General features: G+C 40.4%; 1 protein-coding gene across 1 annotated transcript in view; it reads right to left on the reverse strand.

The window, feature by feature from the left end:
- Nucleotides 1-25,836, reverse strand: part of CRB1 (crumbs cell polarity complex component 1) — a 207,049-nt gene that overhangs the window by 180,640 nt on the left and 573 nt on the right.

Here is a 25,836-nt window from a genome sequence, read left to right on the forward strand (position 1 = left end):
ACCTGGTCTCATGATTTAGCTCAAAAATTCTGTGTCCTCTGACATTTCTGTCCTATAACAAGATGCTCCCCTGTGCTCCCGTGACCCCAGGTTCAGTTACTCTTGCCTCTGGCTTTCCCAAGCTGCTCTCAGTCTTCCCTGCTTTGTGTCTGATCCTTGCTCTTGCCTTCCTCATGGGACTTAACACATTTCCTTGGCTTCCTGCTTCAGTCCTGTGGGAGTCAGATGTTCAGAACCCAAGTGACACCGTCCAGGGCCACCTTCACTCAGGTCTTGGGCTCACTGGAGGCCAAAACAGTGTCCACAGACACTGAGAAAAAGACTGAAACCATTACTCTTACATCCCGCCAGTAGGTTGAAAGAGGTTTGTGGTCTTGCAAGAATTCAGAGTATATCACTCATGCCATTTAGGAAAAAATTACTCCCCCTGCCCAAATATTCCAGTAAAACAATCTTACCTCTGTATCTCACACAAATGTCCCGAAAGAAGACAGATAGGAAAGACTGGTATGAAATAAAATATGTGTATAGATACAATACTGTGTATTATACATACATATATGTAATATAAAAGTTAAATGAATAAAGGCAAGTTGTCTGGAAATGTGCTCTAGTTAGCACTAGGCATCCTAACCAAAAACTCTGGGAACAGAAAAGACCAATATAAATAGATATTAAATCTCTAATTCTGCTCTTACTATATAAAGATTATATAGCATGAATATCCAACAATGTCATAAATTTTGGGTGACTGAATTGATAAAGAAGTCAATTGAATGAAATTTTATCACACAATTTGAGGATACTTTGAACGTGAGATATTCACAATAATCAAGAACATTAATTTGAAAAGATATATAGCCAAACAATATTGAAAAGTTAAGGAAATATCAAGATATTAAATTCCCTAATGTAATTACAAAGCTTCCCACATGGTGCTAGTAGTAAAGAACCCACCTGCCAATGCAGGAGATGTAAGAGACGCAGGTTTGAACTCCTGGAGAAGGGAATGTCAACCCCCTCCAGTATTCTTGCATGAAGAATTCCATGGACAGAAAAGCCTGGCGAGCTACAGTCCATAGGGTCGCAAAGAGTCAGACATGACTGAAGTGACTTAGCACGCACATTCCATGTAATTACAAGTTAGAATAAACTGCTTAGAAAATGTTTGTAGCCCACAGTGATAAGGAAAGTAAAATTCAATCATTATAATGGAAAGAAAAGACATATATGTCTACCATCTTACATATTTTAATTTTTTCATTATGAATATCCCTTTCAAATGTTTTTAAAGAGTATATTGTTTAAGAAATAAAGTATTTTGCATGGATGTTTAAATATTACTGATTAAGGTTTATGATAGTAAGTCAGTTTCTCCCTTTATAAGCGCTCAAGGTAGAAGCCACAGTTCTTTGTAATCTAATCCCAAAGTGACATCCCATTGCTTCTGTGTTATTTTATTCCTTAGGAAATAGGTTCAGTCCACGCTCAAGAGGGGATTTCACAAGAATGAGCACCGTTGGGGGGATCGTTGTGGGCCATCGTAAGGATGCCTACCATACGGTTGATGGTCATTTCTCTCTCATCCAGATCTCTCGATGCTGTAGCGCAGCTCACTGATGCTCTGTTTCGGTTGATTTTGCTTGTTTAACTTTGTTTTCTTTTAAAATCCTCTTTCTCTGTGTTTAATTTTGGATAGCTTCTATGGCCACCTCACTAATTTTTCCTTCAATGTCTAATTTGCCACTAATCCCATCCATGGTATCTCATATGTCCACCCATGGTACCTCATATGTTCTTGTTTTAATCTAAATTTGACTTAAATCTTTTCTTATACTGCCCATATTTCTACCTAACGTTTTGAACATCTGAAATACACTAGTAATAACCATTTTCATATCCTTATCTGCTAAGATCTGTGTCATCTGTCAGTTTATGATCATTTTTGACTGACTGGGATCTTACTTTCCTGTTTCTTTGCATACCTCATTTATTTGTGAACTTTACCCTGGTAGGTGCTGATTATTTTTGTCCTCCTATAAATAGTTTTGAACTTTGTCCTGGGATGCAGTTATTTGGAAATAGTTTAATCCTTTCCAGTTTGCATTTAAGATTTGTTGTGTAGAACAAGAGTAGGCTGAACCCTGAGCTAATTATTTACCACTGCAAGATCCTTCTGTTTACTCCATGCCACATCAATCAGGAGGTTATCTAGTCTGGCAGGTCGCAGTAGTCCTTTGTTGAGTGCTGGGTGCTACTATCTTCCATCATTTCAAGTCATATTCTTTCCTGGGTCTTACGTAGTTCCTTCACATGCATGAGTGGATTAGAACTCACCTGAATATGCAAGAGGAAGCCTCTGCAGGTCTCTGGTCCTCTGTCTCTGGGCAGCAATCTCTTCTCAGGAACTTTGTACTGAGAATTCTTTCTGGCAGAGTCTCCTCAAACGTTCAGCTTTGCCCCTCAGTTCAGTGATTCACTGGGCTCAGCTTGGGTCTCCCCACCCAATGCTGTTTCCTGGAAATTCTCTCAAGCTCAAGAAATTGTAGGGCTCATCTTGCTTGTTTCTCGTTACTTAGGGATGACTGTCCTTTGTTACCTGATGGCTCATGTCTTAAAAACCCTTGTTTCATATATTTTGTCAAGTTTTTCATTGCTTCAGACAAAAGGGTAATTCTGTCCGTGTTATTCCATCTTGCACAGAAGTGGGAGCGACCTTCAGAATATGACTTTTATTTATTTTTTAATTAAAATAAGTATGTATTTATATTGATGTAATTTTGGTTTATAACACTATATAAATTTCATGTGAACATGGTATTTTTGGCTTCTATATACACCACAGTATGCATGCTAAGTCACTTCAGTCGTGTTTGACTCTTAGCAACCCCGTGTACTGTAGCCCACCAGGCTGCTCTGTCCACATTATTCTCCAGGCAAGAATACTGGAGTGGGTTTCATGCCCTCCTCTAGGTGATCTTCCCAACCCAGGGATCAAACCCACATCTCATATTTCCTGCATTGGCAGGTGAGTTCTTTACCACTAGCACCACCACAGTACACTCATCAGGAAAAGTTGTTCCCATCCATCACCACACAGTTGACGTCCTTTACCCACTCTGCCCTCCCTCCATCCCTCTTCCGCTCTGGTAACCACTGCTCTTTTATCTATGTGATTTGTCAACTTATTTAGTCCTTATATGTGGGAAACCATATGGTATTTGGCTTTCTCTGTAGGACTTATTTCACTTAGAATAATACTGTTGGGGATCCATCCCTGTTGTCACAAGATTGCATCTCTTTTTATGGGTGAGTAATACTCCACTCTGAATATAAGTGTGTGTGTGTGTGTATATGTGTGTATATATCTCACATCTTCTTTATCCATTCACCCATTCACCACTAGGCACTTGGGTTGTCTCCATGTCTTGGCTATTGCAAATAATGCTGTGGTGAACACATTGGTGCACATACCTTTTTGAATCAGGGTTTTATTATTCTTCAAATAAATACCCAGAACTGGAATAGCTGGCTCATAAGGTCATATATCTGAAAAGGGGTTAATATCCAAAATATACAAAGAACTCACCCAATTCAACATCAGAAAAACAAACCACCCAATTTAAAAATGAGCGGAGGACTTAATAGCCACTTTTCCAAAGAAGACATACAGAGGCCAATAGGCACGGGAAAAGATGCTCAGCATCACTAATCATCAGGGAAATGCAAATCAAAACCACAATGAAATACCACCTCACACCCATCACAATGGCTGTATCAAAAGGGTAACAACAAGTACTGAAGAGCATGTGGAGAAAAGGGAACCCTCCTACACTGTTGGTGAGACTGTAAATCGGTACAGCCACTATGGAAAACAGTATGGAGATTCCTCAAAAAATTAAGAATATGAACTTTTAATGCAGATAATCTTTAAATCTAATAAATTTCTGAATTTTGCACTTTTTTACTGAAGTTTAACTGACTTACAATTTTATATTAGTTTTAGTTGTACAACAATATCATGATTCAATATTTTCATACATTATGAAATGATCACCATAATAAATCTAGTTACCATCTGTCTCCATACAAAGTTATTACAACATTATTGACTGTATTCTCCTCATGTTGTCTATTACATCCCCATGGCTTATTTATAGCTGGAAGTTTGAACCTTTTAATCTACTCCTCTTATTTGTTTTTACCCAAGTTTGCGTCACTAAGAAAGAAGGCAGTTCCTGGTGGATCATTTGTATTTCTTTCTCCTTCATGAGTAGAGTAAAAATAGCATTTCCAGACAAGACAGATAAATTGAGCATAACTGAATTTTGCCTTGCTGCTGCCTCCAGCATCTTTCTTCAGCATCTCTCTTCCTCGCAGTGGGAAGTCAATAACCTCCTGCCGCACTGGGGTCAGAGTCCCCACCATAGGGGTCATGATGGTCCAAATCTGCCCCAAGCTCTCCACAGGTGATCTGCTTTAGGTCGCACTGCTTCAAGTCTCTAAGTTAAGAAACAAAGTAAATCTGTGTTGATGAGTGCATTATCTTTTCACAAATGAACCCTCTGGAGACTCTAACAAAAGCAACAAACAATGAGGAGAAATGTGAGATACTACAGCAAGCTATTTGGAGAAGATATTGGGTTGGTTGCGTGCGTGCATGCTAAGTCGCTTCAGTCGTGTCCAACTCTTTGTGACTCCTTGCACTGTAACCCAGCGGGCTCCTCTGTCCATGGGATTCTCCAGGAAAGAATACTAGACAGTAGGTCAAAGTTACTCTACAGTTCAAAGGACTGGGACGACCTTTGTTAAATCTTCCCAACTTAGGGTTTACGAAATTTAGCCTCTTCATTATCAAGTTCTGCCTTTTTTTCTTAACTCCTATTTATTCTTTGATCCAGAAATTTATTTCACCTGCCCAGTGACCTCTGAATATGTGATACAATGTGAATTCTTAAAATTACAGAAGCATATAAATATTGCACAATAAATGAATCTATCAACCCAAGTTTAATTTGAGAATTTTCTGATATTTATGAACTTTTATTTGTAAATGTCCATTACTCAATAAAGTAGAAAATTAATAGAATTCCAATTCTTCTTTTACCCATGAACCAAAGACAAAATGAACCTGTGAAATAGTTAAATATTCATTTTTTCTGATGACCATATGGTTTTGCTTTCAATTACAGACATAAGCAAAAATTTTATAAAATTATAATGCAAAAAAGTGAGAACCATGTCAGTGATTTATAAAATCATGGGGTTGGGTGATGCATTAAGAAGGCATTCACAGCATCCAGGGGTCCTCAGGTACCAAGAACCTGTGATCACACTGAAGATTAATTCCAGCAAAACACTGTGACTTTGTTGCGCTGGCCAAGAAGTCCAGGGAAATCACACAGGCCCAGGAAAACTTATCAAAAAGAGATTCTTTTCTAATTCAGAGACTGAAAGTGAAAGTGCTAGTCACTCAGCCTCATGTTTGACTCTTGCAGCCCCACAGACTGTAGCCTGACAGACTCCTCTGTCCTTGGGATTTCCCAGGCAAGAATACGGGACTGGGTTGCCATTTCATTCTACAAGGGAAGATCCCAACCCAGGGACTGAACCTGGATTTCTTGCACTGCAGAAAGATTCTTTACTTTCTGAGCCATCAGGGAAGCCCCAATTCAGAGACTATACAAAGTTAAATTAGTAATTCCTCAAAGTTAAGATTTATTGAGACAGTTTTAATTCTATGTAGATGATTCTCTTCATTATTCAATCAGCAGGTGTATTTCCCAGGCATGCTCATCCTCTGGTAAAAATGGGAGGAACTTTGTCTCCTGACTCACCCACTGCTTCTCAAAACTTCTGGTTTGTGATCAGCAATCCTTGTTTCCATCACTTTGGCTTCAGCAGAGAGGAAAATGTAAGTCACAATATACTATTCATAGCTCAATTCCACTATTATCGCCATTATTCACCATTCCATTCCCCAAGCTTTAGAAAGTAACAAAATCTTACAGAAAGTTTGGAGAGACAGAGGCTTTGAAATGCAGTAACACAGGTGAGCTAAACTTGAGACTCTGACATCCTTGTTCCTAGTCCTTTGCACATCCCATGGAGAGGAACTTTTTACCGGCTATTTTTTCTCTGGAGGTCGTGGCCTCTGCCAAGTTGACCGATCTCTCTCCCCATCCTCCATTTCTTTCTGAATTCTATGTTTTTTATTCTCTGACTCCCAAACTCATAGTCATTTATCATTAAAAGCAGTTTAGCTGTCATTTCTTTGCACAATCATCACAGAAGCCATGCCTTTGGAGCAGGTGGAGCCTCACCTTTCCACTCCCTCTAAGCAGTTATCCCAGCTACCTTCCAGGGCACTTCCCAACTAGAGAGACTGCACTGCTGATCAGAATCGCCCTTCTCAGGCTAACTACCATCTCACACTTCAGTGGCCTTCACCCCTGACCTATTTCAGCCACAAACTCTCAAGACCACAACTTGTCACCATCACTCACTCCCGCTACATGCAATTGTTCAATGACACGGTAATCATTGACCTGCAGCACAACATGGTCAAAGACAGACTAGGTTTAAATTTTCACTAGAAGTGAAAGGATTGTGACAGAGCATAGGGTGAACTTCTAATTTCAGCAATGATCATTTCAAAAATCCATCAAGGAAGAAAAGATATTCCAACCGAGCAGTGGGTTTCCTTTTTCTCTTTTAAAAACAACTATAGTATTATAATGAACACTTGATTCATCCACTTTTGAAAGACAAACCCAATGACTGTAAGATTTTTCCATGCTTACTATGAGTCTGTGTAAGACAGGCCTGAAGATCCGACCTTTACTCTTGCAAAGCAGCAAATGATGAATAGTTATAAATTTACCTAAATCAGAGGCAAGATAGCTGAGAATTCTGTGTACCAGACTGAGCACTTACACTGATCATGAAGGCTGCTTAATGAATAACTGGGAGCTAATGGAACAGCTGTCCTGGAGAATGGGGGCAGTTTATGTCAATGAGGGGAGATGTGACCAGCCAAGTACATGCATCATTTCAGTTGAGTTCAGTTCAGTCGCTCAGTCATGACCGACTCTTTGAAACCCCATGGACAGCAGCATGCCAGGCCTCCTTTCCATCACCAACTCCAAGAGTTTACTCAAACTCATGTCCAATGAGTCAGTGATGCCATCCAACCATCTCACCCTCGGCTGTCCCCTTCTCCTTCCACTTTCAATCTTTCCCAGCATCAGGGTCTCTTCAAATTAGTCAGTTCTTCGAATCAGGTGGCCAAAGTATTGGAGCTTCAGCTTCAGCATCAGTCCTTTCAATGAATATTTAGGACTGATCTCTTTTAGGATGGACTGGTTGGATCTCCTTGCAGTCCAAGGGACTCTCAAGAGTCTTCTCCAACACCTCAGTTCAAAAGCATCCATTCTTTAGCACTCAGATTTCTTTATAGCCCAACTCTCACATCCATACATGACTACTGGACAAACCATAGCTTTGACTAGATGGACCTTTGTTGACAAAGTAATGTCTCTGCTTTTTAATATGCTGTCTAGTTTGGTCATAGCTTTTCTTCCAAGGAGTAAGAGTCTTTTAATTTCATGGCTGCAGTCAACATCTGCAGTGATTGTGGAACCCCCAAAAATAAAGTCTCTCACTTTTTCCATTGTTTCCCCATCTATTTGCCATGAAGTGATGGGACCGGATGCCATGATCTTTGTTTTCTGAATGTTGAGCTTTAAGCCAACTTCTTCACTCTTTTTCACTTTCATCAAATGGCTCTTTAGTTCTTTTTCACTTTCTGCCATAAGGGTGGTGTCATCTGCATATCTGAGGTTATTGATATTTCTCCCAGCAATCTTGATTCCAGCTTATGCTTCATCCAGCCCAGCATTTCTCAAGATGTACTCTGCATATAAGTTAAATAAGCAGGGTGACAACATACAGCTTTGACATACTCCTTTCCTGATTTGGAACCAGTCTGTTGTTCCATGTCCAGTTCTAACTGTTGCTTCCTGACATGCATACAAATTTCTCAGGAGGCAGGTCGGGTGCCCTGGTATTCCCACCTCTTTCAGAATTTTCCACAGTTTATTGTGATCCACATGGTCAAAGGCTTTGGCCTAGTCAATAAAGCAGAAATAGATGTTTTTCTGGAACTCTCTTGTTTTCTTGATGATTCAGCTGATGATGGCAATTTGATCTCTGGTTCTCTGCCTTTTCTAAATCTAGTTTGAACATCTGGACATTCACAGTTCATGTACTGTTAAAGCCTGGCTTGGAGAATTTTGAGCATTACTTTACTAGCATGTGAGATGAGTGCAACTGTGCAGTAGTTTGAGCATTCTTTGGCATTGCCTTTCTTTGGGATTAGAATGAAAACTGACCTTTTCCAGTCCTGTGGCCACTGCTGAGTTTTCCAAATTTGCTGGCATATTGAGTGCAGCGTTTTCATAGCATCATATTTTAGGATTTGAAATAGCTCAACTGGAATTCCATCACCTCCACTAGCTTTGCTTGTAGAGATGCTTCCTAAGGCCCACCTGACTTTGCACTCCAGGATGTCCGGCTCTAGGAGAATGATCACACCATCATGGTTATCTGGGTCATGAAGATCTTTTTTGTACAGTTCTTGTGTGTATTCTTGCCACCTCTTCTTTGTATCTTCTGCTTCTGTTAGGTCCATACCGTTTCTGTCCTTTGTAGTGCCCATCTTTGCATGAAATGTTCCTTTGGCATCTCTAATTTTCTTGAAGAGATATCTAGTCTTTCCCATTCTATTCTTTTCCTCTATTTCTTTGCATTTATCACCAAGGAATGCTTTCTTATCTCTCCTTGCTATTCTTTGGAACTTTGTATTCAAATGGGTATATCTTTCCTTTTCTCCTTTGCCTTCAGCATCTCTTCTTTTCTCAGCTTTTTATAAGGCCTCCTCAGACAACCATTTTGCCTTTTTCATTTCTTTTTCTTGGGGATGGTCTTGATCCCTGTCTCCTGTACAATATCACGAACCTCCATAGTTCTTCAGGCACTCTATCAGATCGAATTCCTTGAATTTATTTCTCACTTCCACTGTATAATTGTAAGGGATTTGATTTAGATCATACCTGGAAGGTCTAGGGGTTTTCCCTACTGTCTTCAATTTAAGTCTGAATTTGGCAATAAAGAGTTCATGATCTGAGTCACAGTCAGCTTCCAGTCTTGTTTTTGCTGACTGCATAGAGCTTCTCCATCTGGCTGCAAAGAATATAATCAACCTGATTTCAATATTGACCATCTGGTGATGTCCATGTGTAGAGTCTTCTCTTGCATTGTTGGAAGAGGGTGTTTGTTATGACCAGTGTGTTCGCTTGGCAAAACGCTGTTAGCCTTTGCCCTGCTTCATTCTGTACTCCAAGGCCAAATTTGCCTGTTACTCCAGGTGTTTCTTGACTTCCTACTTTTGCATTACAGTCCCCTATGATGAAAAGGACATCTTTTTTTGGCATTTGTTCTAGAAGTTCTTGTAGGTCTTCATAGAATGGTTCAACTTCAGCTTCTTTGGCATTATGGATTGGGGCATAGACTTGGATTACTGTGATATGAATGGTTTGTCTTATAAACAAACAGATCATTCTGTCATTTTTGAGAATGCACCCAAGCACTGCATTTTGGACTCTTTTGTTGACTATGAGGGCTACTCCATTTCTTCTAAGGGATTCTTAGAACAATGTGTAAACAGTCTATATATATCTATCTACACCATTAATGTAGATTTGCCTAGAGAACAATGATCTTTTCCGTGGTCAATATCTTGCTCATATTAACTACTTAATAAATATTTGTTGAAATGTTTGTCAATGTCAGCAAATTTTTAATATTCATCCTTAATGGTGGCTCAGTGATAAAGAATCTGCCTGCAATGCAGGAGACATGGGTTCAATCCCTGGGTCAGGAAGATTCCCCAGGGAAGGAAATGGCCACCCATTCCAGTATTCTTGCCTAGAAAATCCCAAGAACAGAAGAGCCTGGTGGGCTACAGTCATGGGGTTGCAAAAGAGACATGAATTAGCGGCTAAACAAATTTGTTTAGAGATTGCCCTCTGGAAGTTCAAATCAAAGGAAAAGTGAAACAGACCACACTATTTGTTTTAAATATTCTCTGCTTTCATATATCCTGAGTCCAATAACATCAGGCTTAGTTACATGACCTGCCTTGATGAATGAAATATGACCCAGAGTGACACAGGTCATGTATGTGCTGAAGCTGTGATGTGGTTCTACCACCACTCTTTCCCTCTGCTGTAAAAACACCAGTTCTAAAAAGGGACTCCCTTTCTGGCCTGTGCCCAGATGAGGACAGATGAAGGAGAGCTTCACTGAGCCTGCCCCAATACGTCATAGGAGCAAAATAGAAACTTCTGTTGTAAGCTGATGTGGAGTTTGATTGTTGCAATATAATCTAATGAAAGCTGCCTCATATAGGGTAAGGCTACTAAAAAACACTTGGTATATATTTCTGTTTTTATGCCAGTACCATACTATTTTGACTATAGTCTGAAATCAGGGAGTCTGATTCTTCCAGCTCTTTTCCAAAGACCCCAATTTGTGCTTCCGTACAAATTGTAAAATTTTTTGTTCAAATTCTGTGGAAAATGCTATGAGACAGGATAGAAAGTTCAGGGAGAAAGCCACACACCTGTGGTCACCTAACCAATGACAAAGCAAAGACAGTCTCTTCAATAAGCAGTGCTGAGAAAACTGGACAGCTACCTGTAAAAGAGTGAAATTACTACATTCTCTAACACGGTACACAAAAATAAACTCAACATGGATTAAAGGCCTAAACATAAGACTAGATACTGAAAAATTCTTAGAGGAAAATATAGGCAGAATACTGACATAAATCACAAGATCCTTTTTGATCTACCTCCAAGAATGATTAAAATAAAAACAAAAATAAACAAATGGGACCTAATGAAACTTAAAAGCTTTTGCACAGCAAAGGAAATAATCAACAAAAGGAACAACTCATAGAATGGGAGAAAATATTTGCAAATGAGGTGACTGACATAGGATTAATCCCCCAAATACATATACAGTTTATGCAACTCCATATAAAAAAAAAAAAACTCCAAACAGCCTAATCAAAAAGTGGGCGGAATATCTAAATAGACATTTCTCTGAAGAAGACAGCAGGCACATTAAAACATCTCAAAATCACTAATTATTACAGAAATGTAAATCAAAACTTCACTGGTGTAAATGTAAATCAAAACTTCCACATGCAGGCAGATTCTTTAAGGACTCCATGAGAGACCTGGGTTCAATCCCCAGTTTGGGAAGATCCCCTGGAGGAGGGCATGGCAATCACTCCAGTATTCTTGCCTGGAGAATCCCCATGAACAGAGAAGCCTGGTGGGCTGCAGTCCACAGGGTCACAAAGAGTCGGGCACCACTGAGCAACTAAAAACACACAAATCAAAACTACAGTGAGGTATCACTTCACATTAAATGGCCATCATCAAAAAAATCTACAAACAATAAATGCTGGAGAGGGTGTGGAGAGAAGAGGATCCTCCTACACTGTAAGTGGGAATGTTAATTGGCATAGCCATGATGGAGAACAGTATGAAGAGTCCTTTAAAAACTAAAAACAGAGCTACCATATGATACAGGAATCCCATTCCTGGGCATTTATCCAGAGAAAACCATGATGCAAAAGGACACATGTACCCTGGTGTTCATTTTAGAGGTATTTACAATAGCCAAGACATGGAAGCAACCTATATATCCATGGACAGATGAATGGGTAAAGAAGACGTGGTACATATATACAATGGAATATTACTCAGCCACAAAAAAGGTTAAAATGCCATTTACAGCAACATGAATAGACCCAGAGATTGTCATACTGAGTGAAGTAAGTCTGACAGAGAAAGACAAATATCAGTGATATTGCTTATAGGTGGAATCTTAAAAAAAATGCTACAAATGAACCTATTTACATAAAACAGAAATTGAGTTACAAATGTAGAAAAAAAAAGTTATGGTTGCCAAGGGGGAAAAGAAGGGGAGAGATAAATTGGGGGTTGGGGTTGACATACACCTACTACTATAGATGAAAGATAACTAATGAGAACGTACTGTATAGCACAGGGAATTTTATTCAATACTCTGTAATTACCTATGTGGGAGTAGACTCTAAAAAAGGGTGGGTAATGTGTATGTATAACTGATTCCCATCGCTGTACTGCAGGAACTAACAACATTGTAAATCAACTGGACTCCAATAAAAATAATAATTAAAAAAATAAAAACACTACTGATCCAAGCCTATGGTTCCATTACTTAGAATAATCATGGAATCAAAAAATGTAGATCTCACAGGAATCTGGTAATTATATAATCACCCTCCTCATTCTACAAATGAGAAATCAGAGAGTGTAAATGGTGCATTTATGGATGTGCAATTAACCAACGTTGGCCAGGGCCCAAACTTGAACATCCTGACTCTACTTATTTAAAAATTGATGCTGAATATATAAATATTTGTTCTTCAACTACATTAAAAGGAAGAACCACTAAAATTATAGACAGGTATGAAATCAGAATAATGAATTCCCTGTATAAAAAAGTTATTGCTGCTAACTCACAACTGGTTTTCCAATAGCACCGCTTTATTTGCTGAGCGCTATTTCCGTTTTCTCTCTTTGTGTTCAAAGCAACAAATTTGAGGCCAGCTGATCAGACTGACCAGCGCTTGTATCCACTCAGTCTCTGTGGGAAAGAAACATAATCATACAGATCAGACAACAAACAGCCTCATTAGCATTCTGCTCTCACCAATTTGCCTAATTTTAAGAATCAAAGAATTTTGGATTCAGAGAAAAGAATCATTCATTTGGCAATTATCAGGATAATTATGTGAAGAATCAAAAAGACCACAGGAAGGTTAATCTAGGTTACATATGAGCTAGTCTCATTTCTACAGATATTAGTCATGGGGGTGGAATAGCAGTTGAAACTGTAAACATTTTTAATTTGGAAAACTTCTAAAGGTCAAATGGATACTCAGCTATCTAATGCTCATTAAAAAAAAAAAACACCCTGATTTGTAGTGTTTGCGAATTTCTCTGATGCCAGTTACTTCCACCACTGCTCACTGAAGCCACCAGCAGTTTAATAACTGTCTTAAAAAATTCATGAATGTTTACTTCTTGGCTTTCCTGAGCCGGTATGAGGCTTGGAACCTGACAGACCTGGGATTAAATTTCAGTTATCACTTTGTAGTTGTCTTTTAAGTATATCACATAAGCTATCGTGATCTTCAGTTCAGTTCAGTTGCTCAGTCGTGTCCAACTCTTTGCAACCCCATGAACCGCAGCACGCCAGGCCTCCCTGTCCATCACCAACTCCCGGAGTCCACCCAAACCCATGTCCACTGAGTTGGTGATGCCATCCAACCATCTCATCCTCTGTCGTCCCCTTCTCCTCCTGCCCTCAATCTTTCCCAGCATCAGGGTCTTTTCCAATGAGTCAGCTCTTCGCATCAGGTGGCCCAAGTATTGGAGTTTCAGCTTCAGCATCAGTCCTTCCAATGAACACCCAGGACTGATCTCCTTTAGGATGGACTGGTTGGATCTCCTTGCAGTCCAAGGGATTCTCAAGAGTCTTCTCCAACACCACAGTTCAAAAGCATCAATTATTCTGCACTCAGCTTTCTTTATAGTCCAACTCTCACAGCCATACATGACTCCTGGAGGTGTCTTAATAATACTACTTTGTAGGATTTGAGGTATGGAAAACAAAACCCATGATATCTCTTCTACTTGGTCTCTTTTCTTGCTTAATCCGCTCCAGCAACATTGCACGCCTGTGATAATGCAAAAGCTCTGGGCACACTCCTCCCTCGGGACTAATAGCTGCTATTTTCTTTGCCAAAATGGTTTTCACCCACAGAGCTTCATGGCTCACTTGCTCTGTTGCTTTTCTCCAAAGCACTACTGCCAGATTAACATTACATATTGTACTTGTTTTTTGTCTGTCTCACCCCGTTAAAATATAAACACAGTAGCGAGGATTGTGGTCTTCTTGTTCACAACTATAAACTGAACAGTAGCAAACATACAGACATTAAATACCTGTTGAATAAAGGAGTCAATGAAGAAATGATTGAATAGTGAACATTTATATAATTATTATTCATCCTAGCTGACCAAGGTCTGTATAGACAAAGCTATGGTTTTTACAGTAGTCATATATGGATGTGAGAGTTGGACTATAAAGAAAGCTGAGCACCGAAGAATTGATGCTTTTGAACTGTGGTGTTGGAGGAGACTCTTGAGAGTCCCTTGGACTGCAAGGAGATCCAACCAGTCCATCCTAAAGGAGATCAGTCCTGGGTGTTCATTGGAAGGACTGATGTTGAAGCTGAAACTTCAATACTTTGGCCACGTGGTGTGAAGAACTGACTCATTGGAAAAGACCCTGATGCTGGGAAAGATTGAGGGCAGGAGGAGAAGGGGATGACAGAGGATGAGATGATGGATGGCAACACAGACTCAATGGGCATGAGTCTGAGCAAGCTCTGGGAGTTGGTGATGGACAGGGAGGCCTGGCATGCTGCAGTCCATGGGGTCGTAAAGAGTCAGACATGACTGAGCGACTGAACTGAACTCAACTCAACTGAATCATCCTGTTCCCTGGTGGCCCAAATGGTAAAGAATCCGCCTGTAATGCAGCAGACCTAGGTTCGATCCCTGGGTTGGGAAGATCCCCTGGAGAAGGGAATGGCTACCACCTCCAGTATTCTTGCCTGGAGAATTCCATGGACAGAGGAGCCCAGTGGGGTCAGAAAGAGTCAGACACAGCTGAATTACTAACACGCACATCTCCAGTTCAGTTCAGTCGCTCAGTCATGTCCGACTCTTTGCGACCCCATGAATCGCAGCATGCCAGGCCTCCCTGTCCATCACAAACTCCTGGAATTTACTCAAACTCATGCCCATTGAGTCGGTGATGCCATCCAGCCATCTCATCCTCTGTCGTCCCCTTCTCTTCCTGCCCCCGATCCCTCCAAGAATCAGGGTCTTTTCCAATGAGTCTACTCTTCGCATGAGGTGGCCAAAGTATTGGAGTTTCAGCTTCAGCATCAGTCCTTCCAATAAACACCCAGGACTGATCTCCTTCAGGCTAGTGATATCTAGTCTTACCTTTATTTCCCTATAGAACCAATAAGCTTTTTGCTTCAACTAAAACATTTGAGCTCTGGATAGTCTAGCTCATTTCTACTGCTATGTCTTTTCTAATTTTTTGTCCCCATACTGTTATTATTCTAAGTACACTGGTTTGAGTTTTCTGTGCAATAGAACTTTTCTGAGAACAAAGAGAAGGCTAGGGAATATATGACAACACACCTAACACATTGCTGAAAAACTCTGGAGGAGTCAGTGCTCTTCATTAAAGGGGGAAGAAAACTCTACAAGATTGATAAAGGGTGTTAACAGTATCAGCAGATAGGACCTGCTTCTAGATGACTGAGTACATTCCTTCCTCAAATTTCACTGCTATGGCAAAATCATAAGAAAAGAATGACATTATATTAATAAACACAACAAATAAATACATTTACAACAAAGTAATTTATAATCAAAGTAATTGCTTAGAATTGATAATGAAAGACACAGTAATCTCTTGGTGCCCCAAATAATAAACACAGTTTGTGAAAGAAAAGTAGGTTAATATACTGAACATTCATTTAGGGAAGAGAGCTAAGCTATTTACATTAAACTTACATTAAATTCTAGTGCCACTCTGCATATGAACCAGACTCTTGTGTCATAAGGCAAACTGATGTAGGAGGAAATTTCCAAGTCCTCAATTCAGAGCTAAAGGTTTAACATGGGAAAGGTGGGGACAGTGTAAAGAATGAGGAGAAATAAGAGGAAAAATATGATCATATTATACTGAGCACTTATCAAGCTTAAAAAAAATCCTTTCCTAATTCAATTCGCATATAAAGTTAATTTGGCCCAATAAAAGTGGTATTAATCAAGCAGTTTCATCAAGTATCAAGAGCTTCCTTCATAACAGATGTCACAGCTTGAACTGCGTCTCTCAGGGAGATACGCTGAAGTCCTAACTCCTGGTACCTGTGCCCTGCGCACTTTATAAGGTCTTTGGGAATGCACGCGTGTTAAGATGTGGTCATTAGGATGGGCCTAACCCAATGTGCCTGACGTCCTTACAATGAGAAGAGACATAGACAGACACAGGGCACACACCGTGTAACCACACGGGCGGAGCGTGGAGTGATGCAGCTGCGTAACAAGGAACGCCTGGGCTGGGAGATCACCACCACCAGATGCTGGGAAGAGGCACAGAAGGATCTGACCCAGAGTCGCAGAGGGAGCAGAGGCCCTGCTGACACCCTGACTTGAGACTTTCGGCCTCTAGAACCAGGAGAGAATGGATTTCTGGCTGAGCCGCACAGTTTATGACACTTGGCTACAGCTTACTTAGGAACCTAAGACGATAGCCCAAGATTGGAAGCAACCAAGGTGACCTCTAATAGGTGAATATACAAAATGTGGTACATCAACACAATGGAATATTATCCAGGTATTCAAGTCACAGAACATCGTGGAGAACCCTTCAATGAAGATAGCTGCTTGAAAGAAGCTAGTATGAAAAGGTTACCCATTTTATGATTCTGATTATATACCATCCTGTAAAAGACAAAACTATGGAGACAGTAAGATCCCCTGGAGAAGGGAATGGCAACCCACTCCTGTATTCTTGCCTAGAGAATCCCACGGACAGAGGAGCCTGGCAGGCTACAGTCCATGGGGTCAAAAGAATAGGACAGGACTGAAGTGACTTAGCAGCCACGCACATAGCAACAGTAAAATGATCAGACACTGCCCAGAGGGTGAGAACAGAAAAGAAGGGTGAGAAAGGACTTACAGAGTAGTAAGACTGTTCTGTATTATATTGCAATGGAGCATTTAAAAACCTAGAGAATTTCAGAGCAAGAAGAGTGAACTCTATTGTATGCAATGATCCCAGGAAAGAACGTTGATCAGGACACACACACAAAATGTATAAAACAATCACACAGAAGGGGATGGGGGAAAGGTGCTATCCAAAGGAAACAAGTGGGGCTTCTCAGATGGCTCAGTTGTATAGAATCTGCCTGTCAATGCAGGGGTCGCACAAGACACAGGTTCGATCCCCGGGTTGGGAAGATCCCCTGGAGTAGGAAATGGCAACTCACTCCAGTATTCTTTCCTGGAAAATCCCATGGACAGAGGAGCCTGGTGGGCTACAGTCTATGATTACAAAGGGTTGGACACTACTGAGCATGCATGCAAGAAACAAGCAAGTGCCAAAATAAAAACAGAAGCCAACTCAAGATTTTAAACCAATTATCCTGCAATTAAATTTTTTTAAAAAAGAATAAAAACAAAAGGAAAGGCACATAAATAGTACACTCAATTTGATAAAGGTATTTCTACAGGATTGTGGGTTAAAAATTTGACATTGGTGGGGTGTGTGTGTGTGTTAGTACCTCAGTCGTGTCTGACTCATTGTGACCCCATGGACTGTTAACCCAGCAGGCGACTCTGTGCATGGGATTCTCCAGGCAAGAATACTGGAGTGGGTTGCCATTTCATTCTCCAGGGGATCTTCCTGACCCAGGGATCGAACCTGGGCCCCCCGCATTGGCAGGCAGATTCTTTACCATCTGAGATACCTGGGAAGCATTATATAACTTATATACTTTTTAAGTTATACTTACTGAATTTAAACAAGTAAACAAATGGGAGATGGCAGGTTTCTCACTGTTAGAGTTGGAATTTATAGACAAGCAAGGGGAAGAAGCTAGAATGATCCATGTGGTAATGAAGTTAGAGGTATCAACATAAATTCATGTTTAGCTTAATATATGTGCTAATGTACATATAGACACATGTTCAGTTGCTCCATTCTCTCCGATTCTTTGTGACCCCATGGACTGCTACATGCCAGGCCTCTCTGTCACTGACCAACTCCAGGAGCTTACTCAAACTCATGTCCATTGAGTCAGTGATGCCATCCAACAATATCAGGCTCTGTCGTCCCCTTCTCCTCCTGCCTTCAATCTTTCCCAGCATCAGGGTCTTTTCTAATGAGTCAGTTCTTCACATCAGGTGGCCAAAATATTGGAGGTTCAGCTTCAACATCAGTCCTTCCAATGAATATTCAGGACTGGTTTCCTTTAGGACTGACTGGTTCAATCTCCTTGCTGTCCAAGGGACTCTCAAGAGTCTTCTCCAGCACCACAGTTCAAAAGCATCAATTCTTGCGGGCTCAGCTTTCTTTATAGTCCAACTCTCACATCCATACATGACCACTGGAAAAACCATAACTTTGACTAGATGGACCTTTGTTGGCAAAGTTAATGTCTCTGCTTTTTAATAAACTGTCTAAGTTGGTCCTAACTTTTCTTCCAAGGAGCAAGCATCTTTTAATTTCATGGCTGCACTCACCATCTGCAGTGATTTTGGAGCCCCAAAAAACAAAGTCTGTCACTGTTTCTACTGTTCCCTCATCTATTTGCCATGAAGTAACAGGGCCAGATGACATGATCCTAGTTTTCTGAAAGTTGAGTTTTAAGCCAGCTTTTTCACTCTCCTCTTTCACCTAGATACATGTATAGAAATGTGAATATACACTCTATGGTGACATAAGTATTGCATAAATTAATAAGCAGTGGAGAAAAGCCAAATCTCCCATGCAGAGGAATCCCAAGTAGCTTATACAGATGCTCTGCTTCTCTGCAAGGGGAGCATGATTCTCCCTCCTTGGTCCTGGGCAGCGTATAGTAAATTCCTTCCCAAGAAGAAAATACAGGAAGGGAAAAAAGTAAGTTTGCAGTGGAGAATCCTGAACAGCACCACATCCCAGGCGATTAAGGTCAACATGAGAAGTCATAAATCATGCTGACTGTCCATATCCTTGGTGTGATATATTGAGAGTGACATTATACTTCTGTAGTCTTCCTCCCAATAAGCCATAACTCCACTTTTACCATGAGGAAAACAACCAACAAATTCCAATGTTGGAGGATCCCATTAAATATCTAAACTGTACTCTTCAAAATTGTCAGTGTCATCAAAAACAAGGCCAGGGGAACTGCCACAGACAAAGAGAACCTAAGGATAGCACTTAGGTACTAAACCAAATGTAACATGGTATCCAAACAGAATCCTGGAATAGGAAAAATATTGGGTAAAAATCCAAGAAAATCTGAATAAACTACTGACTTTAGTTAATGATAAGGTATCAATATTGGTTCATTAATTGTAACAAAGCTACCATACTGATGTAAGATGTTAAGATTATAGGGGACCCTTCTGTACTAACCTCTCAATTTTTCTGTAAATCTAAAATTATTCTAAAATAATAAAGGATATTATAAAAAAATAAAATCATGTAAGAGTTAAAAAATACTGCCAACATATAATGAGGAAGGGAGATATTCATCTGGAAATGCTATAAAATTTCCATCATTCAGTTACTCATTTAATAACTATTCTTTGAGTAACCACCCTGAGCTAGACACTACCTGCTCACTAAGGATATGTCAGTTAGCAAAACATCCACAGTTCCTAAAGCCGTGTCTTAACAACCTCATAGGTAAAACAGAATTCAACATAAAAATAATATTTTAAAATTTTGGTACATAGTATAGAAAAGATATGAAAATTGTAACATAAGGATATATAGTGAAGTTTAATGTAAACAGAGATAGTGTGAATGGGGACAAATGACACTCTCATTTTCATTTTCTAAAAGGAGAAAACTGGGCTTCTCAAGATTTCCAATAAATCTGCAGCAAAATTTAAAAAAACCCTGATTGTTCTTGTCCTTTTGAATTTCAAAATTTGATATCATAATACCATTAATGGTAATTTTTGAAAGTCAGCAATGATAAAAAAGAATGCAATTCTCCTAAAAAATCCAATTCACCTAAAACAGACATCAAAAATTATGCACTAAAATTAATTCTGCTGCATAATTCAGAAACAGTGAATAACCTTCATGAAGTAGAGACTTTTCCCGTAAGTTGATGAGATAGTTGTTTAATTTGTGAAGAAGCAAAGATATCTTTTTCTCACTCCGATAATTCTGTAAGCACTTTACAACATGCTTCTGCAAAGATGCAAACTGGCATGGTGAATAGAAGTTTCATGTGTTTCTACACTTGTAAAGTTTTAAAGATGAGGAGATAATTACTCTCTAATGAATAACTTCGCAAGCAATGCTGGTGGCTCAGATGGTAAAGAATCTGCCTGCAGTGTGGGAGATCCAGGTTTGATCCCTGGGTTGGGAAGATCCCCTGGAGAAGGGAATGGCAATCCACTCCAGTATTCTTGCCTAGAGAACTCTATGGACAGAGGAACCTGGTGGCTACATGGGGTTGCAAAGAGTTGGACACAACTGAGAGACTACAGTAATGAATAATATCAACCTTCTCTGACCTATTGAGCTAACTCAATTATTTCTTGATAACAGCCACCAGGGTTATGATTGAATAAATCTGATCACATGTTATCTTTATAGATTCTATTTGTTCTTTATACTTCAGGTAGATTGAAAAGAAAGTATTCTTTGAAATGCTTCTTCCCTTCTCCATGGGATCTTCCCCACCCAGGGATCAAACCGAGGTCTCCTGCATTGCAGGCAGATTCTTTACCAACTGAGCTACCAGGGAACCCCTTCTTTAAAATAACAATTCACATTCATCTACTTAATCATTGCTGATGGGTTCTAGAAGATAGGATGGCATCCCAAAGTCTTTGAAGTTATTTAAATAAATTTAATAATAGTTTTGTCAAACCACATTTCTCTTATATACTGTTAAATATGACCACACTTTGAATATGGGTTAAAACAATTTTAAATTAAACTAGATGTTGAATCTACATTGACAATATTCCATTTAGATCCAAATGCATAAAAAACTCAAGAAAGATAGCTCTAAATGACTTTCCTAAAGCACAGTAGCTCTAATAGTTTCTTTAAAACCTTTCACAGATTCATGTGTCAAGCTCATTCAGGTGTCACAGATTCATGTGTCAAGGTCACAAAGAGAGTCATTATAAGGTGCTCTCATTATTTAAAAAAGCCCCATGGACACTGTGAACCATATGAAAATCTCATGCCAATAAAATTCTCTCTTGGGTTTCCCTGGTGGCTCAGAGGAAAACAATCTGCCTGCCAATGCAAGAGACACAGATTCAATCCCCAGTCCAGGAAGGGCCCCCACGCACACAGCAACTAAGCCCTTGTGCCATGATACTGAGCCTGCACCCTAGAGCCTCTGAGTTGCCACTACTGGTCCCAGGAGCACCCTAAAGCCTGTGCTCCGCAACAAAAGGAGCCACCGCAATGAGAAGCCTTCACACCGCAACTGGGCTTCCCTGCTGGCTCAGCTGGTAAAGAACCCGCCCACAATGCGGGAGACCTGGGTTAGATCCCTGGGCTGGAAGATCCCCTGGAGAAGGGAAAGGCTACCCACTCCAGTATTCTGGCCTGCAGAACTCCATAGACTATAGCCATGGGGTCACACACAAAGAGTTGGACACTAATGACAGACTTTCACTTCATTTCACTTCCCACTCACCACAACTAGAGAAAAAGCCTGCACAGCAGTGAAGCCAGCACAGCCAACAGATAAATAAATAAAGCTAAGAAAATTCTCTCTCAATACATCACAAGCAGAAAACTTCCTGACGGCTTGGTTGGTAAAGAATCCACCTGCAATGCAGGAGACCCCCGGTTCGATTCCTGAGTCAGGAAGATCCACTAGAGAAGGGATAGGCAACCCACTCCAGTATTCTTGGGCTTCCCTTGTGGCTCAGCTGGTAAAGAATCTGCCTGCAATGCAGGAGACCCGGGTTCAATCCCTGGGTTAGGAAGATCCCCTGGAGAAGGGCATGGCTACCCACTCCAGTATTCTGGCCTGGTCACAAAGAGTCAGATATGACTGAGCGACTTTCACATTAAAATTCTCTCTTAGTACATCAAAAGCAGAAAACAATACTTCTTATTGAATTATTAAAATTCAATGTAGGTTATGTACAATAACCAGTTTTGTAAAACTACGGAACAGATAGGAAAACAACTGGCAGTCTGTAACCGCAAAATCATCGCAGCTCTGAGTTAAGAGGAGTCTCTCTCTGCACAGAAAAGGAAGGGAATGTCCCTCCCTGAACTCTGCTCTGAGACTCCTCATGTCCATGTCCTCAGCCAGAAGGAAACGGAATTGTAGGACACTGCATGGTCCACATAAACAGCACGCCCCTGGCAGGGGAGGGAGGCACCACTTTCACGAAAAAACTACAGTATGGAACCAAGGGCAACTCTTCTCTCTTCATTTAAAAGAATGTATTTCATGTAATTTTTCATTTCGAAAGTTCAATAGGAACAAAACCATCGATTCATTAAATTCATATGATCCAAATAACCAAAATTTTCTCTATGTTTTTATTACGTTCTGAGCAGTGTGCTAACCTGCCTTCCCCCCACCACCGCCCCCAGATCCCCACATGCTGCTGCATTTTCCCTTCAAGAGAGTCAGTACGCAAGCTAAGAGCACAGGTCCAGAGTCAGGCCCTTCAGCCCTAGTCCCAGGTCCATCATTCATGGCAGTGTGGCCTCTGCAAAGCACATAACCTCTGTGTGTGCCACTGTTGCTTCAGCTGTAAGACAGTTAATAAAACATTCTATTTGATAATGTGGTCATGTATATCATATGGAAAAAATGCTCATAAAGCTCATATTACTTTTTTTTTTCTCCTAAACAGTCTCTTCGAGGAGAGTGAGAGATGCTGATGTCTTACAACTCTGATGATTCAAGTTCTCAGGAAAGATGTATTGCATAGTGCAGAACTTGTGATCGCCTGTGTTTGAAACAGAGAGCTTGTTGACAATACATTCATGGGATCCACCCAGACATATGAATTATCAGGGGCTGTACTTGAGAGGCAGCATCTTAAACATTCCAGAGACACCTGGTGTAGCCTTCTGACTACACAGTAGGAATGGTTATAATCATATTTATCTTATGGGGGAGTTGGGAAGAACTAAATGAAATATAGCACATATAAAATGTTTAGCAAGGTCAGCAAAGGTACTATTATTTTATTAATATGGATGGAATATAGGATTTGTCACATAAGCTGTCAGAGTGGAAAAGAAGGCTGAGGTTGTGAAAGTTTCAAGTCAGGGGGAAGAAAATGCCTAAACTAAGTATTAGGACCAAGAAGGCAGTATCATCTTTTCTTGAAAGCAAATATATTAACACAGAATTTTAGAGTTTTCCTGCTTAAAAATTAAAATGAGACTTCAATATTTTTAACTAATAAAAGGTGTTGTTTTAGAGAATGTATCAAGTAATTCCAAAGTATTTTATTTAGAGTCTATCAATAAAATCGCCAATTCAAAGAGACAGAAAACAAATTATTTGTATGGCATTACAGCTACACAGTTATTGAGACCCCTGAAAAAAGAGATGGTACTCTAAAAGTTACACACTCATCTCCTTAAAAGCTAAGTGCAGCAAACACTAGGAATTATAATACACCTAATTGGAATTAAAAGTTCTTTGCCATAAAATGTACCATAAAGTCACCTCGTCTTAAGTTTTGCCAACCTTCTCATTACTTTAGCTCCATGTCTCCCCCAAACTTCTCAACACAAAGCTTCTGTGCCTTGTTTCCTAGTGCATGGGGCCCACATGAAATCTCAAGGAGGATGAATAACTAAACCTGAAAGAGATGGGAATACAAGACCACCTGACCTGCCTCTTGAGAAACCTATATGCAGGTCAAGAAGCATCAGTTAGAACTGGACATGGAACAACAGACTGATTCCGAATAGGAAAAGGAGTACATCAAGGCTGTATATTGTCACCCTGCTTATCTAACTTATATGCAGAGTACATCATGAGAAACGCTGGGCTGGAGGAAGCACAAGCTGGAATCAAGATTGCCAGGAGAAATACCAATAACCTCAGATATGCAGGTGACACCACCCTTATGGCAGAAAGTGAAGAAGAACTAAAGAGCCTCTGGATGAAAGTGAAAGAGGAGAGTGAAAAAGTTGACTTAAAGCTCAACATTCAGAAAACTAAGATCATGGCATCTGGTCCCATCACTTCATGGCAAATAGATGGAGAAACAGTGACTGACTTTATTTTTCTGGGCTCCAAAATCACTGCAGATGGTGATTACAGCCATGAAATTAAAAGACACTTACTCCTTGGACCCTGGAGAAGGAAATAGCAACCCACTCCAATACTCTAGCCTGGAGAATTCCATGGAGGGAGGAGCCTGGAAGGCTACAGTCCACGGGGTCACAAAGAGTTGGACATGACTGAGTGACTTCACTACTCCTTGGAAGGAAAGTTATGACTAACATAGACAGCTTATTAAAAAGCAGAGACATTACTTTGTCAACAAAGGTCCGTCTAGTCAAGGCTATGGCTTTTCCAGTGGTCGTGTATGGATGTGAGAGTTGGACTATAAAGAAAGCTGAGCACCGAAGAATTGATGCTTTTGAACTGTGGTGTTGGAGAAGACTCTTGAGAGTCCCTTGGACTGCAAGGAGATCCAACCAGTCCATCCTAAAGGAGACCAGTCCTGGGTGTTCATTGGAAGGACTGATGCTGAAGCTGAAACTCCAATACTTTGGCCACTTGATGCAAAGAGCTGACTCATTTGAAAAGACCCTGATGCTGGGAAAGATTGAGGGCAGGAGGTGAAGGGGACAACAGAGGATGAGATGGTTGGATGGCATCACCGACTCAATGGACATGGGTTTGGGTGGACTCCGGGAGCTGGTGATGGACAGGGGGGCCTGGCGTGCTGCAGTTCATGGGGTCGCAAAGGGTCGGACACGACTGAGCGACTGAACTGAATAACTAAACAACTCTTTTCAATAAGTACACCTCTGGGAAAAAACAACCCTGTGTGTATGTGTTGCTACTTTCCTGTTCATTTGATTTTTCTCCACTCCCTTCAGCTGCCTCAGCTACAGCATCTAGTCCTGTTTCCATCCAGCCTGGGCTACACACTCAGATGTAAGCCATACAAGTAACAGTCTCGCTGTAAGCCGTACAAGTAACAATCTTGCTGTAAGCCATACAAGAAACAATCTCAGCTGTAAGCCATACCAGTAACAATCTCAGCTGTAAGCCATACCAGTAACAATCTCGCTGGTGCAGCCACAGCAGGTGACCCAGATTACAGAACACTGTGCTAATGCCAAGCTGTTTTGTTCAACAGCAGCTGCTCTATGCTTTGCCTTATTGATATTCAGATTCAGCAGACACAAATCACATGGCCCCTTTGAGGAGCACGCACTCTGCCTGCTTCCTTTTGAATGTGTTCAACAGCTACTGTCCTGCATAAACACACAGCTGAGGCCGTTGGTCTCCTCTGATTTTCCAGACTGCCATATATCTGACAAGACTATCTCAGAAAACATTACTCTTGTTTTCATTTGGGGAAGTTGGTGGACTATGATAGATAAAACAGAAGCACATACGATAGAAAGGAAGCCTATTCCTCTGAACCATTATCCTTCGGGGAAAATTGAGGTTCTATCCCCTTCATTGTGAGAGCAACTGTTGAAACACAAAGTCCTTTAAAAGTGGAGATACACAGCATTGGGGATAAAATGCTGTATAGCCTATGATTAAGATCTTTTTAGACTATATCAAAGTGCCAAATCTAGTCTATAAAAGTATAAACACAACAAAACAACTTCTCTATGTGACCATTTCAATCTCGTGCTCAC

This window comes from Odocoileus virginianus, chromosome 11 (genome assembly GCF_023699985.2).
Source record: "Odocoileus virginianus isolate 20LAN1187 ecotype Illinois chromosome 11, Ovbor_1.2, whole genome shotgun sequence".
NCBI lineage: Eukaryota > Metazoa > Chordata > Mammalia > Artiodactyla > Cervidae > Odocoileus > Odocoileus virginianus.